Source organism: Rhododendron vialii, chromosome 3a (assembly GCF_030253575.1).
Source record: "Rhododendron vialii isolate Sample 1 chromosome 3a, ASM3025357v1".
NCBI classification, from domain to species: Eukaryota; Viridiplantae; Streptophyta; class Magnoliopsida; order Ericales; family Ericaceae; genus Rhododendron; species Rhododendron vialii.
Window position 1 is genome coordinate 17,735,003 of NC_080559.1, and position 20,223 is coordinate 17,755,225.

The following is a 20,223-nucleotide window of genomic DNA, read 5'->3' on the forward strand; positions in this document are numbered from 1 at the left end:
GTCACTGTCTCTGTTTGAGATAGTCTTTAGTTGCATGTGTTTTCATATGAATGAAATCTTCTACAATTTTGGCCAAAAAAAAAAAAAAAGAACGACCACTTAATTGGCACAATCCTAAAGCAAAATTTAGCAACAGACCGAGAAACGATATAAACATAATGCATGTAGGGGGATGAAAACAATTGATGCTTCGGATCAACTGGATTGCAACGGCTTATTCGTGCCTCTTCACCGGAACCCTAGCTCGACGTCTGAACCCTAATCTGCAAAATAGACAGGGGGTGAGTGCACCTTTGCCTCTCGTGGCAAAGGCCCTCCGATGCCTTTGTTAGTATCACGTACTAGAAAACTCAACCCTAATTATCAGTAGGAAAGCAATAATAATGCAATGTATTGCGTACCTTTCACCTCTAGGTTTACCTCATATTTATAGATTTATGGATGCTTGCTGTCCAAGCATCCTTGTTGCCATAGGATTCCTAACTCCAATAGGAAACCCAGGATATCAAGGAGTCTCGTTTCCTTTATCAGTTTATGGAAAAGAATCCTAAAAGGACTCTTTTCCATTAAGAGCCGAACATCCCATACTTGTTGGGTATCTTTCTCAGATCCTATATTCTTGGGATCTTTATCCCTTTATGGGACATGACTACTCTGGAATCTTCCAGAGTATTCCCTCTGCTCCTACTCTCGATTGGAGCTCCTTCTTTGTTCGGCTGTCTCATGGCCGAACAGACTACCTGGACCAAGGACTTCACATGTAACTTGGTCCAAATGTAATCAGAATGTCTCTTATCTGCCGAACAGATAGTTTACACCAGTGACTTGTCATGTCATTGGCCTTTATTCAGCCGAACAGATTGCATGGACCAAGGACTTCACATGTCATTGTTCCATATCGCTGTTCTTCATACTGCCCGGCGATAAGTCCAGTCGTATTTACCACGTGTTCCTAAACATCACGTGTTCAGTAACTAAATGTATCTGCTCGGGAATACCTCCCTACAATTGCTCCCCAGCTTCATGTATTTACCACTGTTCGGGGGCAATATATGATGCTTAGAAACAGAATTCTATCTAGACCAAACTCTTTTGATCCCGTGCAGTCATAATTTCAATATCTCATTGATGCCTTTTGGCGCCTCTGTCATTATACCATCTCGAGGTAATGACTCCACGTGGCGCATATCGTACGTTTTTACATTAAATGTGAACTGACGTTTTATCTTAACGACGTCAATACGACGTTAGCTTAATCCCTTTATCCCGTTACTTAAAAGGTAACGGTGTGAGACGAGACGTTTCGTCTCCGTCTCTGGCATCTAAACCCCAGAAAGGGCTCATTTTGGATTTCCCCACCCAAAACTCCAAAACTCCTTCTCTCTCTAAGCTTTTTGCCATTGCCGTCGTCTACAAACTCGATTGCATTCCAGGGAATCGTCACCATATTCTTGTAAGATCCTCGTTCTTACTTCATTTCTTCTGTTTAGGTTCTTATCTGAGATCTCTATTCTCGATTTCGTGAGTCGTTTTCTAGGGTTTCAGTTGCACCCTTTTTCAGTCTTTCTTCTTTCCTGAGTATACCCATGGCTGACGATGGTGAGAATCCCTTGAGACCCAGTAAATTTAGGAAATTATGTGAAACCCCTACTGCCATGGCGGCATTTAGGAGGGAATATAACGTTCCAGAGAACGTTGGTCTCGAACTCGCCCCCCTGGGCGCAGATAGAGACGGAGGTTCCTGGGATCGAATGTGTATCCCCATTGTTGCTATCGTCGAAGGCGGAGTTCGATTTCCCCTTCACCCATTACTTCGCCAGATCCTAAACTGGTATCGTCTTACCCCCATGCAAATATCAACAAACGTCTTTAGGTTGATAATGGGTGTAGTAGCTTTGAATAGGATTCTGGGGACCCAGTTAGGAATTTGGGATATTCAGTGGTGGTACAGCATTGTACTAAACCCTGAATACAACACCTATTACTTCAAAGTTAGAAGGGCCGACAAGCGTCTCGTGCTAAACCTGCCAGACTCTGCTCGGGATCATGAAATCGATTTCCTTTACGTCACTGGAGCCTTTGAGCCACTAGGAGAGGATGGTCAGGTGGTGGGTCTCCACTGCCCCCATATATGGGGATACCCACGTATGCTTCTTATTTTTCATCTTTACTATTTGTTTGTTTGCTGCTTTCTCGTAGCTTTCTATTGTGTCTAATTTTTGATTTAATAACTCCGATTGTGCAGCTGAAAACGTCAACAAACGTCCAAGACGAGAGCCTAGTTACGTCCGAGCAGAGGACATCAACAAAATCCTTAAATATAAAGGTGAACCTGGTACCCGAACAGCTGGTCGGGGTCGAGACGCTGATATACTGCTGGGATACGATCCTTCGTACAGAGGGGTCATTGACAGAAGACTTGCCCACCCCAGCACTAGTGCCGCGTCTACATCCACTGCTCCCCTACCACACAGTTCAAGGCTTCAAGCTGGTGTCACTCTTGCTGGTCAGTCAGGCGATATTGTTATTCCTGACGGTATACCTCAAACACGTGTGGTACTCAGGAGATCAAGCCGCAGGCAACTCATTGCCGAACAACAACCCGCTCCTCACCAAATTACCAGTCAGTCGTCCTCATCTGGTTATTCTCGATCACCCCCAACCTCAGGTACGATGACGCACCAACCTATTAACCTCAGTTCTTTACTTACTGTCTCCTCTCGGGGACGTGGTGCTACCAATAGGGTAGCATCAACTGGCGCCCCTCCCCCACGTTCACGGCGCAATAGGGGAGGATCTGCGAGATCGTCATCTTCTCCACGGGAAGATAATCCTGTTGAGACTACCAATGCTCATCGGGACAAACGTCCCAGGAGCGAAGAAACTGGGGACGCGCTTAACCAAACCACTTCTGTAGTCCAACAACCCCTTTCTTCGAGTACTCCAGTGCTTCCTGAAAGCTGGACCCCTAATCTCATTAGGGGTGATCGGCCTGTTCACATAGGGGATAGTGCTAGCTCTTCGGAGACAGCACTCGCCCTTGCCCAAGGTCTACTTCTTCCTGTAGACATGCAGAAGGAGTCCGAAGCTACACTTGATCGGCTTGTCTCCACTGGTCTCGTCAGTGGTATCAAGGTAATGTGACTTAATCTTTTCATATAAGTCTTTGTGTGTATTTCATATACCACTTGATATTCCCAATACTTACTGTTCGGTGTTTTGTCAATTCATTCAAAAGATGGTCACATTGGGCCAAAAGTTTGAAGATGCTGATAATGAGAGGATCACATTGCTGAACAACAATACCAGATTGCTTCGTACGATTACTAGACTTGAAAGGGAAAGAGACAAAGCCAAAGCAGACTTCGTCGAGGCCAAAGACAAGCTTGGAGCTGCTGAGGACAGCCTCAACCATGCTTTGGTTGAGATTGAGCAGACCAAAAAGGCTGCTTTTGAAGATGGTTATCAAAAGGGCTTCGACGTTACAACGGCTAGTTACGTAGAGCAGATGCCGATCATCCAGGATGAAATCTGGGCTGCTTGTTGGGAAGCATGCCTCACAAAGGTAGGTGTTGCAGAAGACTCTCCCCTATGGGTTGAGAACGATCTACCGAGCCGCCGAGTTACAGCTCCAACTGATGATGTCGATCAACAGATTGACGATTTTGAAGATGTTGATGAAGAAATACAGGTTGAATCTCAAAATGATGTTGAGCAGTCATCTGTTCGGGAAGTAACCACTGAAACTGTTGTCCCAGAAGAGACTGCAACTGCTGCTGGTAATCCTGACGTCCAACCAGAAGTTCAGAACCTAGATTGATAAATAAGTATTTTGTGTTTCTCAAACAATATGGGTGGTCCTGCGTGACCACGGTAATTTAACCCTGCGTGGTTCCAGTACTTTCTTTTGGTAATACTCTGGATAATACAGGTATTCGGCCCTTCGTGGCACTTGCTCGGCTCTCCTCTGTTTGTTGCATCTGTTCGGATGCACTGTTTTAATTTCGTACTGTTGATTGTCTTATGTTATGCAAGTTTCACATACTTTAAGGGCCAGAAAAAACATACAATTTGTTCCTTAAGTCTCACGTACTTAAGAGCAAACATATAATTTGCAACAGAACATACAAGTGTTTTTCGTACTTTGTAATTCTTCTAAGTTTCACGTACTTATTTTATTTTTTTGTTTTTTTTAAGTTTCTCGTAAATAAATGTTTTAAAAGTCTTGCAAGTGTTGTCATACAAACACTTGATCATAAAGGTTTTCCTCAAGTTTCACATACTTAGGAACATAAGTTTCACGTACTTAAACTAAATGTGGCTTACATTTAAGTCAAGCCAATATAGTTTCTCAAGTATCACGTACTTAAAATACCATATAAGTATCTCGTACTTTGAACGTCCATACAAGTATTTCGTACTTATATTTTTTAAAAGAAAACATACAAGTGTTTTCATACTTGCTAAGTATCACGTATTTAAGAAAATACATACAAGTGTTTTCATACTTGCGTTCAAATGTATACCTAAGTTTCACATACTTGAAATTCTATACAAGTGTTTCGTACTTGTATTCGTTAAGTGTCACGTACTTAAAAATGTATAAAACTTTTAAGTTTCACATACTCAAAAGGTATACCCTGCTCCCCAATACGAATAAAGAGAACCAAACTCGTAGTTCGTATTTAAATACCACAACAGTTATTCGAAAGAAGTGATTTTATTCATAATCTGTAAAATGCAAGAGGGCGTTACTCGTACCCTTTGCAAAAATAATCAAAACTAGAACAAAGGAATTATATTCGTAATTCCCACACAATCACGTAGTGTAAATCCAAAACAGATTTTAATACTTCTAAACAAAGAACTTTCGTAAATTATGAACATTCCAAGGCCTCGGAATTGGATCACCATCCAGATCTGCCAATCTATAGGCTCCTATGCCCACAATCTCAGTTACTCTATACGGGCCTTCCCAGTTGGCCCCCAGCTTGCCTTCATTTGCCACCTTGGTGTTGCCGAGCACTTTTCGTAGCACAAGGTCCCCAACACCAAATTCTCTAGGATGAACATGTTTGTTGTAGCTTTTCATCAGCTGTTCTTGGAAAGAAGCAAGATGTACCAAGGCCTTTTCTCTCTTCTCCTCGGCAAGATCAAGCTCGATTTCAAGGGCCCTGTCATTGCCTCCACTTTCAACCAAAGCTGTCCTGTTGGTCGGCAGACCCACTTCCAGAGGTATGACAGCCTCTGTTCCAAATGCCAATGAATAGGGGGTCTCTCCCGTAGACCTCCTAGGCGTTGTTCGGTGAGCCCACAAAACTAACGGTAACTCATCAGGCCATTTTCCCTTTGCTTTGTCCAGCCTCTTCTTTATCCCATCTAGGATAGTTTTATTGGATGCCTCTGCTTGCCCATTACTCTGAGGGTAGGCCGGAGTGGAGTAATAATTTCGTATTCCATACTGGGCACAAAAAACCTTGAATTTCTTCTGAAATTGGGATCCATTGTCTGTAATCAATGAATAAGGGACCCCAAAGCGAGTGATGATGCTTTTCCACACGAACCTTTCTATCATAGGTTCAGTGATTTTGGCCAATGGTTCTGCCTCAATCCACTTCGTAAAATAATCAGTTGCTACAAGCAGGAATTTTCGATTCCCAGTTGCTTTATGCAATGGGCCCACGATATCCATTCCCCATTGGGCAAAAGGCCAGGGACTCGTCAAAGGCACCAAATCCTCGGCAGGTGTTCGAATCATTGGTGAGAATTTTTGGCACTTCTCACAAATCTTTACATAAACCTTTGCATCTTCTTGCATGTGTGGCCACCAGTAGCCTTGAGTAATTGCTCGGTGGGCAATGGATCTCCCTCCAGCATGGCTCCCACATGTTCCCTCGTGGATCTCATGAAGGAACTTCTGTACCATCTCAGGATGTACGCATAGCAAATAAGGACCTGTAAAGGATTTCCTATACAACTTACCCTCTGGGGACAGCCAAAACCTAGCAGATTTGACTCTTATCTTGTGGGCCTCCCTTTTATCAGAAGGGAGTATCTCGTCTTGTAAGAACTCCATTATTGGGTCCATCCAACTTGGTCCTTGGTTCACGTCCAAGACCAAGTCTACACTCCTCCCAATGCTCGGCTCATTTAGGTATTCTACTGCCACCCTTCTTTTGAACTCTGTTGGTACTGCTGCAGCCAACCAAGCTAAAGAATCTGCATGAGCATTCTGTCCAGAACTTATTTGCTCAATATATACCCTCTCAAAGGTATCAAGCAAGTCTTTTGCTGCCTGCACGTAGGCTACCATCTTTTCATTCCGAGTCTCGTACTCGCCGGACAGTTGATTCACAACAAGCTGGGAATCACAATACACCCTGACCCATTCTGCTTTAAGGGTCTTCGCACTTCTCAATCCTGCCATGAGTGCTTCATATTCAGCCACATTATTCGATGCACTGAATCCAAGCCGAACAGAGAGTTCAATCAGAACTCCTTGAGGAGGAAAGAGGACAACTCCAATTCCAGAACCAGTATTACACGCTGATCCATCAACGAATAACTTCCATTCTTTGGGATCCTGTTCGGCTACGGGTTGATTCTTCAAGGATGATGTCTTAGCTGCCTGTTCCTTTCTCGTAGGAGGCAAGGGAGCAACAGTGGGGGAAAACTCTGCCACAAAATCAGCCAACACCTGGCCTTTAATTGCTGTGCATGGCTGATACTCGAGATCATACTGACTTAACTCCACGGACCACGTCGAGATCCTTCCCGAGAAATCTGCCTTTCGAAGCAGTGATTTTAATGGATACTCAGTATAAACCACAACCTTATGGCTTTGGAAGTAGTGTGGCAATTTCCTGGTTGCTGTCCTAAGTGCCAGGACAAGTTTTTCTAAAGGCAGATATCTCGTCTCTGCATCCAACAATGTCTTGCTAACATAATAAATGGGGATTTGCTCGATCCCCAAATCCCTCAACAAGACTGCACTTACTGCGTGCTCGGAAACAGCTAAGTACAGAATTAAAGACTCACCTGGCTGTGGAGTTGACAACAGTGGGGGTTTGGCCAGGTATTTCTTCAGATCTTGGAAAGCTTGCTCACATTCTGCTCCCCATTCAAATCCCTCCCTCTTTTTCAGTAGCTGAAAAAAGGGTCTGCATTTGTCACTTGACCTGCTGATGAATCTGTTTAGTGCTGCTGCCATCCCAGTCAGCCTTTGGACTTCCTTGGTAGTTTTGGGACTCTGTAATCTCTGCAAAGCATCGATCTGCTCGGGATTTGCCTCTATCCCCCTCATAGTTACCAAATGGCCCAGGAACTTTTCTGAACCAACTCCAAACGCACACTTCGAGGCGTTGAGCTTCAACTTGTATTTCCTTAAAATTTCAAAGACTTCTTTTAAATCAGTAATATGCCCTCCTTTTTCTCGACTTTTTACCACCATATCGTCTATGTAAACCTCCAAAGTTTTCCCAATGAGTTTTTTGAACATGATGGTTGCAAGTCTTTGGTATGTGGCCCCAGCATTTTTCAGCCCAAACGGCATGACACTGTAGCAGTATAATCCTCGAGGTGTGATGAAGGAAGTCTTCTCTTGATTAGGTTCAAACATAGCAATCTGATGATACCCTCGATATGCATCGAGAAAACTCATTCGCTCGTAGCCAGAGGTTGCATCAACCAATTGGTCAATCCTGGGCAAAGGAAAACTATCCTTAGGGCACGCTTTGTTTAGGTCTGTGAAGTCCACACAGATACGCCACTTCCCATTCTTCTTCTTTACCACAACAGTGTTGGATAACCATTCGGGGTAATAGACTTCGCGTATTGCTTTGGCTTCCAACAAACGATCGACCTTTTCAATCACAGCATCTACATGCTGCACGGCTGCCCTTCGTTTCTTCTGAATGATCGGCTTGTGCAGAGGATCAATGTTTAAATGGTGACAGATCACATCTGCATCCACCCCAGGCATTTCCTCAGGCACCCATGCAAAAACATCCATATAGTCTTTTAGGAACTTTACCGATTCGGCCTTTTCATCTGCTGGCAGTGATTCCCCAATTAAAAAATATCTTTCAGGATCAATCTCGTTGATCTGAATCTTCTCCAGGCCCTCAACCACTTTTTCAGCCGGGCTTCTTCCAACATCCTCGATGGTTGGTTGATCTGGTACTTCTAATGTGTGAACATGGTGGACCTTCGGGGCTGTTTTGATGATGGAAATCAAGCATTGCTGTGCCACCTTCTGGTTTCCTTTAAGGACTTCAATCCCATTTGATCCTGGGAATTTCACCATCTGATGATAAGTTGAGGAGACTGCTCTCATCTTGTGCAACCATGTCCTCCCTATAATTGCGTTACAGGAAGAAGGGACATCGACCACTAAAAAGTCCGTTCTCAACACTACTGATCCGGCCCGAACAGGTAACGTCACCTTTCCAAGGGGCCAGACTGCTCCTGCACCGAACCCAATAAGAGGCGTTGTAGACTGTTCTAAGTCTGATTGGGCCAGCCCCATCTTTTTGAATGCATCATAGTACAATACCTCTGTACAACTCCCCGAGTCCACTAGAATTCTTTCGATGTCGTATTCCCCAACTCGTAGGGTTACGACCAATGCATCATTGTGGGGTATTTGGACCTCCGCCAAATCATTATCACTGAATGCCATGCTCTCTTTGCATACATCAGTCTCTCGCCCCCTCTTGTTTCCCAACCGCATCACGTGCTGATCATGCTTAACTTGCCTTTGAAATAGCCTAACCTCACTTCTCGTGTAAGGTGTGGCCAATCCATGTATCATATGGATGACGCCTTTAGGGTTTTGTTCGTAACCCACCTCCATAGCCTTCCCTTTCTCTTTAGGGTCCTCCTGGATAAATTCCTTGAGATAGCCCCGAGAGACCAAATCGTCAAGGTGCCTCTTGTATGTCTCACAGTCCTCAGTCATATGGCCCCAATCCTTATGATAATTGCAGTGCTGATTCGTAGCACTTTTGCATCTTTGTCTCCTTCTAGACTCGGGGGCCACTTGAAATATGGCTGATTCTTTATTCGATAAAGAATCCTGTATATTGGTTCCTTCCAAACCATAGTGATAGAAAAGAAAGCTTTTGGGTCAGGAGCTTGCTTATCTTTGTACGGCTCTTTCTTAGCTTGCCCATATTCCCTTCTCTCTCTATAAGTCTTGGGCTCTGGCTTATCCACTTTTTTGGCAGGTGCCTTTGGCTGTTCGGCAACTGTCCTGCCATCCTCACGGAGAATGTCATCCTCCATTCTGGCATGTTGCTCTATTCGTTCCATCAATTTAGCCAATGTGGCTACTGGATGTTTATTCAATGATCGGCGCAGCTCTCCCCGAACAGGCAAACCAGTCTTGAAGGTAGCAATCGCGTACTCCTCACTGCAACTTTCAATCTCGTTGAAAGTTTCCCAGTACTTCTTTGCATAATCTCTGATTTGCTCGTTCTCCTCCTGTTTCATGGTGGAAAGACTCTCAAATGTCTTCGGGGCCTTTCTGCTCGTCAAGAACCGAGCAGTGAATTCCTCGGCCAACTGCCTCCATCCTCGTATGGATCGTGGGGCCAGTTTATGAAACCAGGATAAAGCCACTTTGCCAAGACTGGAGGGAAACATCTTGCACAAGATGGAATCATCCCCTTCATGCATAAACATGGCCTGTTGATAATGTTGTATGTGAGCTACGGGATCCGTATTTGTCTCGTAAAGTACGAATGCACCGTGCTTCACTCTGCTCGGCAACCTTGCTTCTTGTAGCCTCTTTGTAAAGGGGGAGGCTGCAATATTACTCAGGGCCTTGCGTGCTGCTTCTCGTGCAGTCACTGTCCCATCCTCTTGCTCCTTTGACTTGTGGGCCGAAGCCTTGACCCAATCAGCATTAGGTCTCTCGTACCTGTCTCGATGATGTTTTCTCGTATCCTCTTCCTCGGGGGTAGAACTTCGGTCTCTGCTCCTCCTTTTTCGTGAAGAAGTCCTTTTCTCTGGTGTTCGGCTTTTACTTCTTCTTTCCCTTTTTCGTGGGGAAGCCTCATGACGCCCTATAACAGGACTTCTGCTCCTTCTTCTATGTGAATGAGTCTGCTTATGGACCACCAGAGCCCGTCCGTCTCTCTGGGAATTCCTTCGAGAGAGTCCAGAATCTTCTGGGTGCTTTCGTACCTGCTGCAGCTCCCGTATCTCGTATTCACGTTTTCTAATTAAACGTGCATACTCCTCGATTTCTCTTCTCTTTTTATCAAGGACATCGTCATCATCGTGTATGTTCTTTGAACGGGTAACTGACTCTTCTCTTCGGTGAGACCTACTCCTTCTCGTGGAGCCAGTAGCAGTTTTGTCTCCTTTTTCTTTGGAGCTACCTCTGTCATGTCTACCAGTAGGCTTTCTCGGTGCGCTCGGTGGGGATTTATCTCTTCCCCCACCCAACTGGTCCTTTGGACTAATGGTTAAACTTTAGGAGTTTTTATGACAACATGCATCAAACACATGCTCAGCATATATTATATAAAAAATTAGTTCAAGCAAACATATATTATAAGTTTTGTAGTACGCCATAGTTTAAAAATAAGCCAAAAAATAAATTGGAGTGTGAGAGAAACCTTATCTACAAAAATATTCACATATACGCCCCTAATTATACTTGTTACACATTCAATTATCGTATTACTTGGAGTTTGTACTCATTTTCCTTGTTTTAAGACTCGGAGAGCAATTGAATGAGATTTGGAGCTAAGGCAAGGAGTTAAAGATGCCACAAGAGATTCCAAGGCATGAAGAAAGGTAATATGGTTAAGTTCATCCGATCCCGTCCGAACGGGAGTGAAGTCTGTCCGGACGACCGTCATTAATCTTGAAGCCTGAACCAGTGGAAAAACCGTTCGATGGTCAAGTCCGTCTGGACTTGTCGACGCGTATTTCGTTTGTGTTTTAGTTATCATATGAAACTTTTGGAGAAGAACTATAAAGAAAATCCTAAAACGTTTTTAAGGGTTCTTAAACTTCTTGAACGTTTTTAAGGCAAGACGAGAGGAGAGAAGCGCAGAAGACGGGGGATTATCGTGAGAGCAAAGAGCAATGGCTTTCCACCTTCAACCTTGCGAAAATCATCTCCACGATGAGCGGCTAACTTCTCTAGCTAGGTGTTTCCGCTCCGAAGTGGCTGAAGGACTGAGCGGGCGTGCCAGGACTTGTCGCGTCCAACGTAAAGGACTGAGTGCCCATTTTCTGACTTCTTAACCGTGAGGGCAAAAGTGCTACAAACCTAAGGGCTGGATTACAGTGTTGGTTCGTGTTTTGCCTCTATGAGCGAGGACTTAATAATTTCCTAACCGTGTAGGAAAAGAAGTAACAACGTAAAATAACTTTATCATATTGTAATAATAAAGTTGGGGATACAAGAGAGATATGAATAACTTTGTTATGTCATAATAACAAAATTGGGGTACAAGAGAGATAGAAATGAGGGAGAAATGAGATAGTTGCTTCGCTGGGAAGGCTTTGATTTTAAGCGTTGAGCTTGATTGGTGTGTGGACCCCTTTTTCTTATTGACTTCTAGTATTTATAGGCCAAGGGTCTTCAATTTTCTGCATGCAAGGGGCTTGTTGTCCTCTTCTCGTGGCGCCATGTGTCCCTTGTAACTTCCAATTCATGAGATCATGGGATAATGGGTAGTTATTGGAAGTTATAAAAGATCATGGGTAAATACTGCACTGGTCCATATCTGAGCCAAGTTTCCCGCCTTCATCACGAGCTGACATGTGTCCCGAGTAGGCCTCAGATGTTGCCAAGTGTCCCAAGTAACTACCCACTAACATATTTAGTGGGATCATGGGTAGTTATTGGAGGTAAATAACAATTACCCATGTGTTTACTTGATCATGGACAGTTAATGGGATAATGGGCCTATTTCTCCTCCTTCTTTTGTGGGGACCTGATGAGTAATAGGCCATTTGACCAAGTCAAATGGCCATGTGTTGAAAACTTTCACCGACTTCTCTTGATTTCCGTCAGATTCTTACCAAGATATGGTAATGGGCCTTTTAAACAATAAAAAGCTTAATTTGCATGCTCCATTGGGCTTTAAATAATCATAATCCATAATTAAATAACTCGAACCCATGGTCGGCTTGGACTAAAATTAACTGGGCCCGCCAACATTGTTTTGGCCCAGTACATTTAGCCCCAATAACTCTTCATTTGACGGCCCAATTTAATTAAAAGATAATTAAATGGCCCTCCAACGCTTGCCCAAGATTGTGTGCCAAAAACGGGTGTAAACACTAAGGTAATGAGGATTCCTCTGCGATTAATGTGATTGTATAGATCTATTAGGGGTTTTATTCAACAAGTAGTTGTATAAGTTTGGGATGATTCGTTGTTTTTAGTGAAAGAACGTATTTTTCCTATCAATCTTTTGTTTTTATTCAACACAGTTACACAACCATTTTCAATGCTCTAGGACAGTCTCTAAGATAGGTCATACGATGTTAATTATATGGATCATGACGTTGGACAATCCTTCCTTCAAGAGGGGTGGATGATCCGCTATGTTAAGATAATCTTTACGGTGTATGATTTCTGTGAATCCTCTCAGTGATTGGCGGTAGGGTTTGCAAGCCCTGACGATGGTCTTATTTTTATATTAATTGAAAGATTTTTATGTAAATTGAAATATTGCCCTAAGTTTTTTGACAATGAGAGGATGTTGAGTTGAAGACTTGTCCTTTTCTTTCTTGGTATCAGAGCCCTAATTGCTTTTTAGTTTAGTTTTATTTAAACATTCAAATCAGACTTCCATTTGCTCTCCGTATTGAATTAGAAATGAATTGAATTTATAGTAGCTTTGTAACACCCCTAATTTTGGGAACGTTAATTAGACAATTTTATTGAAAATCTAAATGGAGTCTGGCTCATTATTATAGCATAACTCTCATAAGAGTACATTTATTACACAAAGGGAGGAAAGTAGGGTTTCCATCTACAGCTCCGACTGCTCTTCCATCCTAACCAGCTCCTCGGCTCCAAAAGCCTCCAAGGTGTACAGCTCACCCTAATCATCTACAAAGTCTAATACATTATACCAGTGTCACCACCAGTATAATATGTCAGGGTCACCAAAGATAACACCATGAGCTACAGGAGCTCAATAGAATAATCCATACCCACTAACCCTTAACTTACAATCAATAGATCATAAATTTAATGATTTCCACATAGTACATGCATATCTAACAAAATAGTTAACAATGACACATCCACATTCACTATTCAAACTAACGTTGGTGTCCATGATTTTTTGAGTTTATCCCACCCAACTCGTCGTAGACCGTGTCTCGTTTTCATTTACCAAATCAACATTTCCAAAATAGTTTTTAACACACCCAACCTCGATTCTACCGCTCCGGGTTCCCGAGTATCCTTACAATGGTTCTGCCACTCCGAGTTCCCATTGGCACACAAAACATGGAATTTGGCATTGGCTCCTCTCCACGGATAACCAATCCACAATTCAAAACCCTTGGTTCCGTCGTTCCGGGTTCCCGAGTATCCTACAATGGTTCCGCTAGTCTGAGTTCCCATTTGGGTTTTCGAAAATCATTAAAACAATTGCGTTGGCTCCTCTCCGCGGATAACCAAACCACAATTCATCTCTCGGTTCTGCCGCTCCGAGTTCCCGAGTATACCGCAATGGTTCCGCCGCTCCGGGTTCCCATTGGGTTTTCGAAAAACACACACACACACACCACACAATGGGCAAGTCCGGCCACATTGCGGTTTCAAAACCACACCTTGTCTTTAACACACCTTAGATGTCATGTTTCTACTTTCTCAATTTCTGTGTCTCGTTACATGCATAGACTCCGCAGTAGGACTTTTCACGTAAGTACACATAAATCATTCATTGTAATCTTGAAACTAAACTAGCAAGATCATCCAACTCTATATTGCTTTATCATGCTTATATTATCCCTAAGTTCACAAAGTCATATTCAAGCATTTATCACACAACTTAAAGCATAGTGTCACGTGGACTGACACATTTGGAGTGGAAACCACTTATGCTTTATCACACATCAAAACAAGTAGTTCAAGTAATCACATATACATGCTTATAACCATCTTTAAGATCAAAATACGAATACTTCCAATCAAGTTAACTTGAAGTATAATGATTATCTCCCTAGGTCTAAAAGGTTCAATTAGGGTTGAGAGGGGTCCATAAGGCTCAAAGATGGTCAAAAAGGTTCATCTAGGGTTAGGAGATTGTAACTAGGCGAAGTGGTAGTTCGGTTCCTCCAACTAATCGATTGGAAACTAATTCTACTTGCCATGTAGGACTTCTAGCCAAGAAATACTCAAAGATTTTATTTTACTCATTAGGAAAATATACAAGTGCTTCTATAAGCATACTTGTCTGTAGAAAATGACTAGATTGTTTGGTGCGAAAAGATATAATTTTATAAGTCTCAAATCTAATTATGACGGATTATTAGAAATTAAAAAGGAATTTTCAAAAGCAATCTAAAAGTAATTAAAATAAAATTCAAATATTTAACGAAATTTTTATTTACCAAAAATCAGGGTCGTTACAAGCTTAGTGTAGACACCTCAATCTGGCCTTCCGGTTTGCTTTTTCTTTCATTTTCGGTTTTTGTTTCCCCGATGATGAAATGGATCAAGAGCACCCCGGGAATGATAAGTAGTTGAACTTTGAGTGTTTGAAAAACGCATAAACCTTCCCAGAACCCTACTGGCACACGTTGGTTGAGAACCCACGCGCGCGGGTCAAAGTGTCAGGTGTTGGTCAACAGTCAAAGTTTGACCGTTGACCCACGCGCGTGTTGGTTTGGCTGGCGCGCGCCAGTCTGTGAGCCGCGCGCACTGGTCAAAGCTGGGTCCTATCACCTTTTTGCCAACTTGCAGTAGCCGTGATCAGGGGTCTACGGTACTTGGTGACTTACTAGCTATGTTATCTCTCACCCCCTCCCCTATATATACTCCCATTGTTTCTCTTTCAAAGGGTTACAAAAATTAACACCTTGGGTGACACAAAAATTACTTGCAAACCCTAATCCTAGGACACAAGCTTCCTTGTTCACAGTCAATCACTCATAGCTACCATTCAAACCCTTCAAACACAGAAAAGCCCAATCATCCATCAAACTCAACCAAAGGTATAACACCTTTGTACTGCTTTCTATTCTGATCCCTGAGGGGGGCTGGCAAGGTCAAGGCTGGTAATCATTACAAGTCCTGGCCCTAAGACTAGCAAGGTTCAAAAACTGTGTGAACAAGGGACCTGCGCGCTTCGGTCCTTGGCTCACCCGTGCCACTATGTGGCTGCGCGCGCAAATCTGCGTGAGGACAGGGACCTTGTTCTTTTATGTTGTTTTCTTCATAGATCATCACTGTGAGCATGCTAAAAACCAGCCTACTGTTTTCCCTCGTCAAAACTACTAGTTTTTAGTTAATATTCTTACCAACTGCAATGGAATACCCCTGGGACCTTTCTGGACATGTCCCAAAACCTAGAAACATGTAGAACCAAGCACTGGTTTGTTGACTTAAACTTACGTGCAACAGTGGTCTACCCACGCGCGCAGGTTCAGTCTCGACCAATGGCTGGCCTTTGCATGGGTAACTCGGCATTGGGCCACTGTTTTGTCCCCACACTGTTTATGGGGTGTTTTGTTCATTTGTTGGGCTTTTCAGCCTTTAAACTGTGTAGTGTAAATACTATAAACTGCTTGGTTTGGTCTTGGGATGCACTGGTCGTTCCAGAGCCCAGAGGAGGATAAAAGCAGAGGCTGTGAGAAAAGAAAACCCGCTCGTGCATGTTGCATGTTGGTGCGCGTAGGTGTAGACACTCCAATCTGGGTCTCCCAATTGATTTACTTTATTTTTCGTTTCTTTTTTCCCCGATGATGAAATTGATCAAGAATATATTTGAGAAGGATTGAGATTTGAACTTCGAGTGTTTAGAACCCCTTTTAACCTTAACCCTAGCAAAAAACCATACTAGAGTGCATTGGTCTGGTATCTATGCGGGCAGGTCGGCTTGCCAAGTGTTGGTCAACAGTCAAGTTTTGACCATTGACCACCGCATGGGTAGGTTTGACACGCGTGCGTTTGTCTAGGACCCGCGTGCGTCTGTCAACCTTTATAGGTGGTGGTCAACAGTCAACTTTGACCATTGACCAGCGTGGTGGTAGGTTGGACACAAGCGCGCCTGTCTGCGACCAGCGCGTGTCGGTCAACCCCCTATCCCATCACCTTTTGGCTAGCTATAGAAACCATCATCAGACAGCTACCAGACCAGTAGAGCCTCCTTGGCAGCCCGGGGATCACCCTTAGACCTCCCTTCTCTTAACCCTCCCATCACCTTTATGAGAGGGCTCAGCCACCAAGTAACCTCAACCAGCCTTGTTGGTTGGTTTCTCCTCCATAAGGTTGGCATTCGGGTCATTCGGGGCGGATATTGGCAAATCTGTCCCCGATCCCCGAAATCGAATTGCTACCCAAATCCACCCCAAAACCCAAACGGATAGGGAAGTGGTGAACCATAACTGAACCAAACGGGGTTTGGGTAATCCCCGAACCGATTGGGTAACCAAATTGGAGAGAGAAAGATCGTTTTGCTCCAAAACCTAATTAATTGTTCTGAATCATGAACTCTGGGTTTTCTAGTGTTTGAACTCAAGAAAAAAGAACGCTTTTGTCAAAAACAATACCAATCCCAACTGAACACACACACACACACACACACACACTCACATACATACATATTCACAAGCTACTGCTAAGAAACTCGAACATCAACTAAAAATTGGTGCTGCGATCTTCCGCAATCTACCACCACACCACCGTATTGAGATCGAGATCAAGAGAGAGAGAGAGACTCATGGCCTTAGTCAATGAAATCGATTGACGAAATTGAGACGAATAGATACCAGTGAAGTTGTTAAGCTTGAGGTTGGCCTGAGCACGATCGGCGAAGAGCTCGGCGTTCGTAGTGAGAAGAAGCCGTCGATGGACGCCTCTTTTGCCCTCGTTTTGAGATTGGACTCCATGAGAGAGGGAGAGAGAGAGAGAGAGAGAGAGAGAGAGAGAGAGGTGGCGAGAAAAGAGAGTGGAGGATATGTGGAGATAAAGCCCTAAAAAGGCTACCAACGTGTTGTATATACTAAGGGGTATTTATGTAATTTCTAGGTTTCGGTTATTTCGGCTTGGTTCGGTTCAGGTATCGATTCGGGTAGTAGATGAACCATAACCAAACCGATACCCGTTCGGTTATCCAAGGCCTCAACCATACCCATATCCATGGGGAAAATTTCGGTTATGGTTCGGGGAAAATTTTGGTTATCGGTTCGGGTATCCATCGGTTCGGTACAAATTCCCATCCCTACTCCTCCACCTTTGCCACCATTACACCTCCTATAAATACCCCATTCATCTTCCATTGAAAGGGTTACAAAAATTCAAAAGCTATCACTTCCTAACCCTAATTCTCTCACACTCAAGCAAATACATTCCCACTATCACTCAAACAACCACAATACATCCATTTTTAGTCACTAAACACTAAGTTCAAGTCCTTTTCCAATCCTCAAACTAAGGTATAAACCTTCACTGTCTTTCTGTTTTGATATCTGAGGGGGGCTGACAGGGCCAAGGCTGATAATCTATACCAGTCCTGGTCCTAAAGCTAATAGGGTTATAAGAACCATGTGGCTTTTAAACTTACGGGTGTCGCTCATCAGTACGCGCGCACCAATCCTTGGTTGCACGCGCAGACCTGCGTGGGGACAGGGGTGTTGGTCTTTTATGCTTTTATTTATTATACATCACTACTGAGCATGTTTAAAACTGGTTTACTGTTTTCTATGTAAAAACTGCTAGTTGTCTTTCAATATGCTAAATTGTTGCTTTGGAATACCCCTGGGTAACTTTCTGAACATGTCTTAGAGTCCATGTATGCAACACCAAACACTGGAAGTCTAGTCAGAATAGGCACGCGTTTGTCCTTGACCTGCGCCCGCAGGTGTGGTCTGGCTTCCAGTACTTGGCTTTGCATGGGTAGCTTGGCCTTTGGTCATTGTTTTATTCCCCCACATTGTTTATGGGGTGTATTTCAATTTATACCTATTCTGCCTGTAATCATATTTGCTAAACTATGTATAGAATTGTTCGGTTTGGTCCTAGGTGAGCATTGGTCATTCTAGAGCCCAGAGGGGGATAAAAGTCAAATCTGATTAGACAAGCTAACACATGTGCGCGGGTGTGAGATTGGCGCCCGCAAGTAGTCTTGCATGCAAGGTGGTCCCTGTTCATGCCAATTTCCCAAGTGCACTATTTTGGCTTTCCAGCAGTTTTTTTTTTTTACTTTTATCTCATTTATTGCTTATTGTATCATCCATCCATGCTATTCAATCACATCCTGCAAATTGTTACAGTTTTAATCCCCATTTTAACTGTTTTCCCGCCCTAATTGGCTAAAAGTTGATTGAAAAAGAAGAATCTCAAATATTTTCACAAAATGCCTAAGTAAAGACCGATCTCCGGATTGGGCCAAAAGGGGTGCCTTAAAATCTTTCCTCTCTTGTAACCTAGCTTCTGAACCCAGATATGGTTATGACGGACTGGTACCTCACTTTTTCAAATCAAATAGCGTAAAAAGCGTTTCAAATTCGGTTCATTGGGTGTCGGACCTTCAAACCCAAGTGGCAACTCTAAATTGAGCACTCATCCCACTAGCGCTCCCTCGATCCGGCCTCTTAAAACCGAAATTTAAAGGGCATGTTGCCCATAGTGGAAATAGTTGTATGACGTCCATAATATTTTGGTTCTCTTTTTAATAAACTCTTAAAAAATAGTTCAGATAAGCTTGTTATGGAGTGCCATAGCACAGGTAATTCTCTAGTGTTATATATATTTGCATGCAACTTGTGATTTATTAGTTGATAGAGAAAATAAAATTAGCCGAAAAAGATAAGTTTAGCGAAGGTATATTCTTCTGTTGCTGATACTTGACCAAGCATTGTGACTCTCCCTCCAACCTACAATAAGTATATTTTCTGCTTTGTTTCTTCCATTTTTATTTTTTTTCAGCAACAAAATTTAAGCACAGATGCACCCCACTCCGTGATCAGTGCTCTATAATGGTAGCATTCATGGTTGTTCTCCAAGATATCTTTCTTTGTTCTTCATAGTGTGGAATACCACAAGAAGTATCTGTTCAATTCGTTGTATGCTTGTTGAATATTTCCCTATTTCATTAGGTTCTCCACATGTGATTTTGAGCCGGAAGCTCGTCGAGTTCTCCATCCTGGGATGGGACAACCTACCAAGGAAGCTCCTTATGTTCTTTTCAAACACCAAATATTCCCACAGAGACTACTTTCAGATTCTTGCTTGCAATTCCAAGGAGTTCTCCAAAACAATTGTCAACTCCAACTTGCGCTTCACCAAATTGGATGCCCCTCTTTTGAAAGAGCCTCGAGATCTAATGCATTCTGATTTCAAAATGATGTTGGATAGTGGTGCAGCATTTGCTGGTGAATTACAAGCAAATGTTTCAATTCTGGACGAGATCGACTCTTTCATGCTTCATAGGACGGGTATGGTATTACCCGGAGGGTGATGTTTGGGGAAATGGGGAACAGATGGAGATCCTTGTCGGGTCTGGGGTGAAATGAACATTCTTAGGCCTGGTACTGTAGCTAAGACTTTTGAAAAGCTTCTTCTAAGATTAGTTGCTAATGATACTTTTCATTCGAATCAATGTCCTCATCAGTGATGCATTCTGTTCTTGGAAGTATTGAATTGGGTTTTCATCATTTCATGTTGTAGTAGATAGAGATGTATGAGATTCTGAGAATGCCAGCAACTGTAATTGGAGGGTGCTGCCTCAAAGATCACCCACATATACAACAATTGTATAGAAAAGAGTGTTGTGATTATTTGAATTGGGGTTTAAAGTGATGGAATTGTTAGTAAAGGGAGTGTTTGTGTAGTTTGCATAAGTGTGTTAGTATATTAGGGCGTGTAGGAGATAAATATCTCTTTCGTATCTCTCTCTCATCTCACGGCTCTCCCTCTCTCTCCCTCTCTCTCTACCTCTCATACTTAAAACCTCACTCAATCACCTAAAAACCTCAAAGATCCAGCTCTATTTCACCTCTGGTACGTAACCTCAG

General features: G+C 43.1%; 1 pseudogene; it reads left to right on the top strand.

The window, feature by feature from the left end:
• LOC131321173 (beta-glucuronosyltransferase GlcAT14B-like) overlaps positions 1-19,823 on the top strand; it is a 49,537-nt pseudogene extending 29,714 nt beyond the window's left edge.
• The last annotated feature ends 400 nt before the right edge of the window (positions 19,824-20,223 follow it).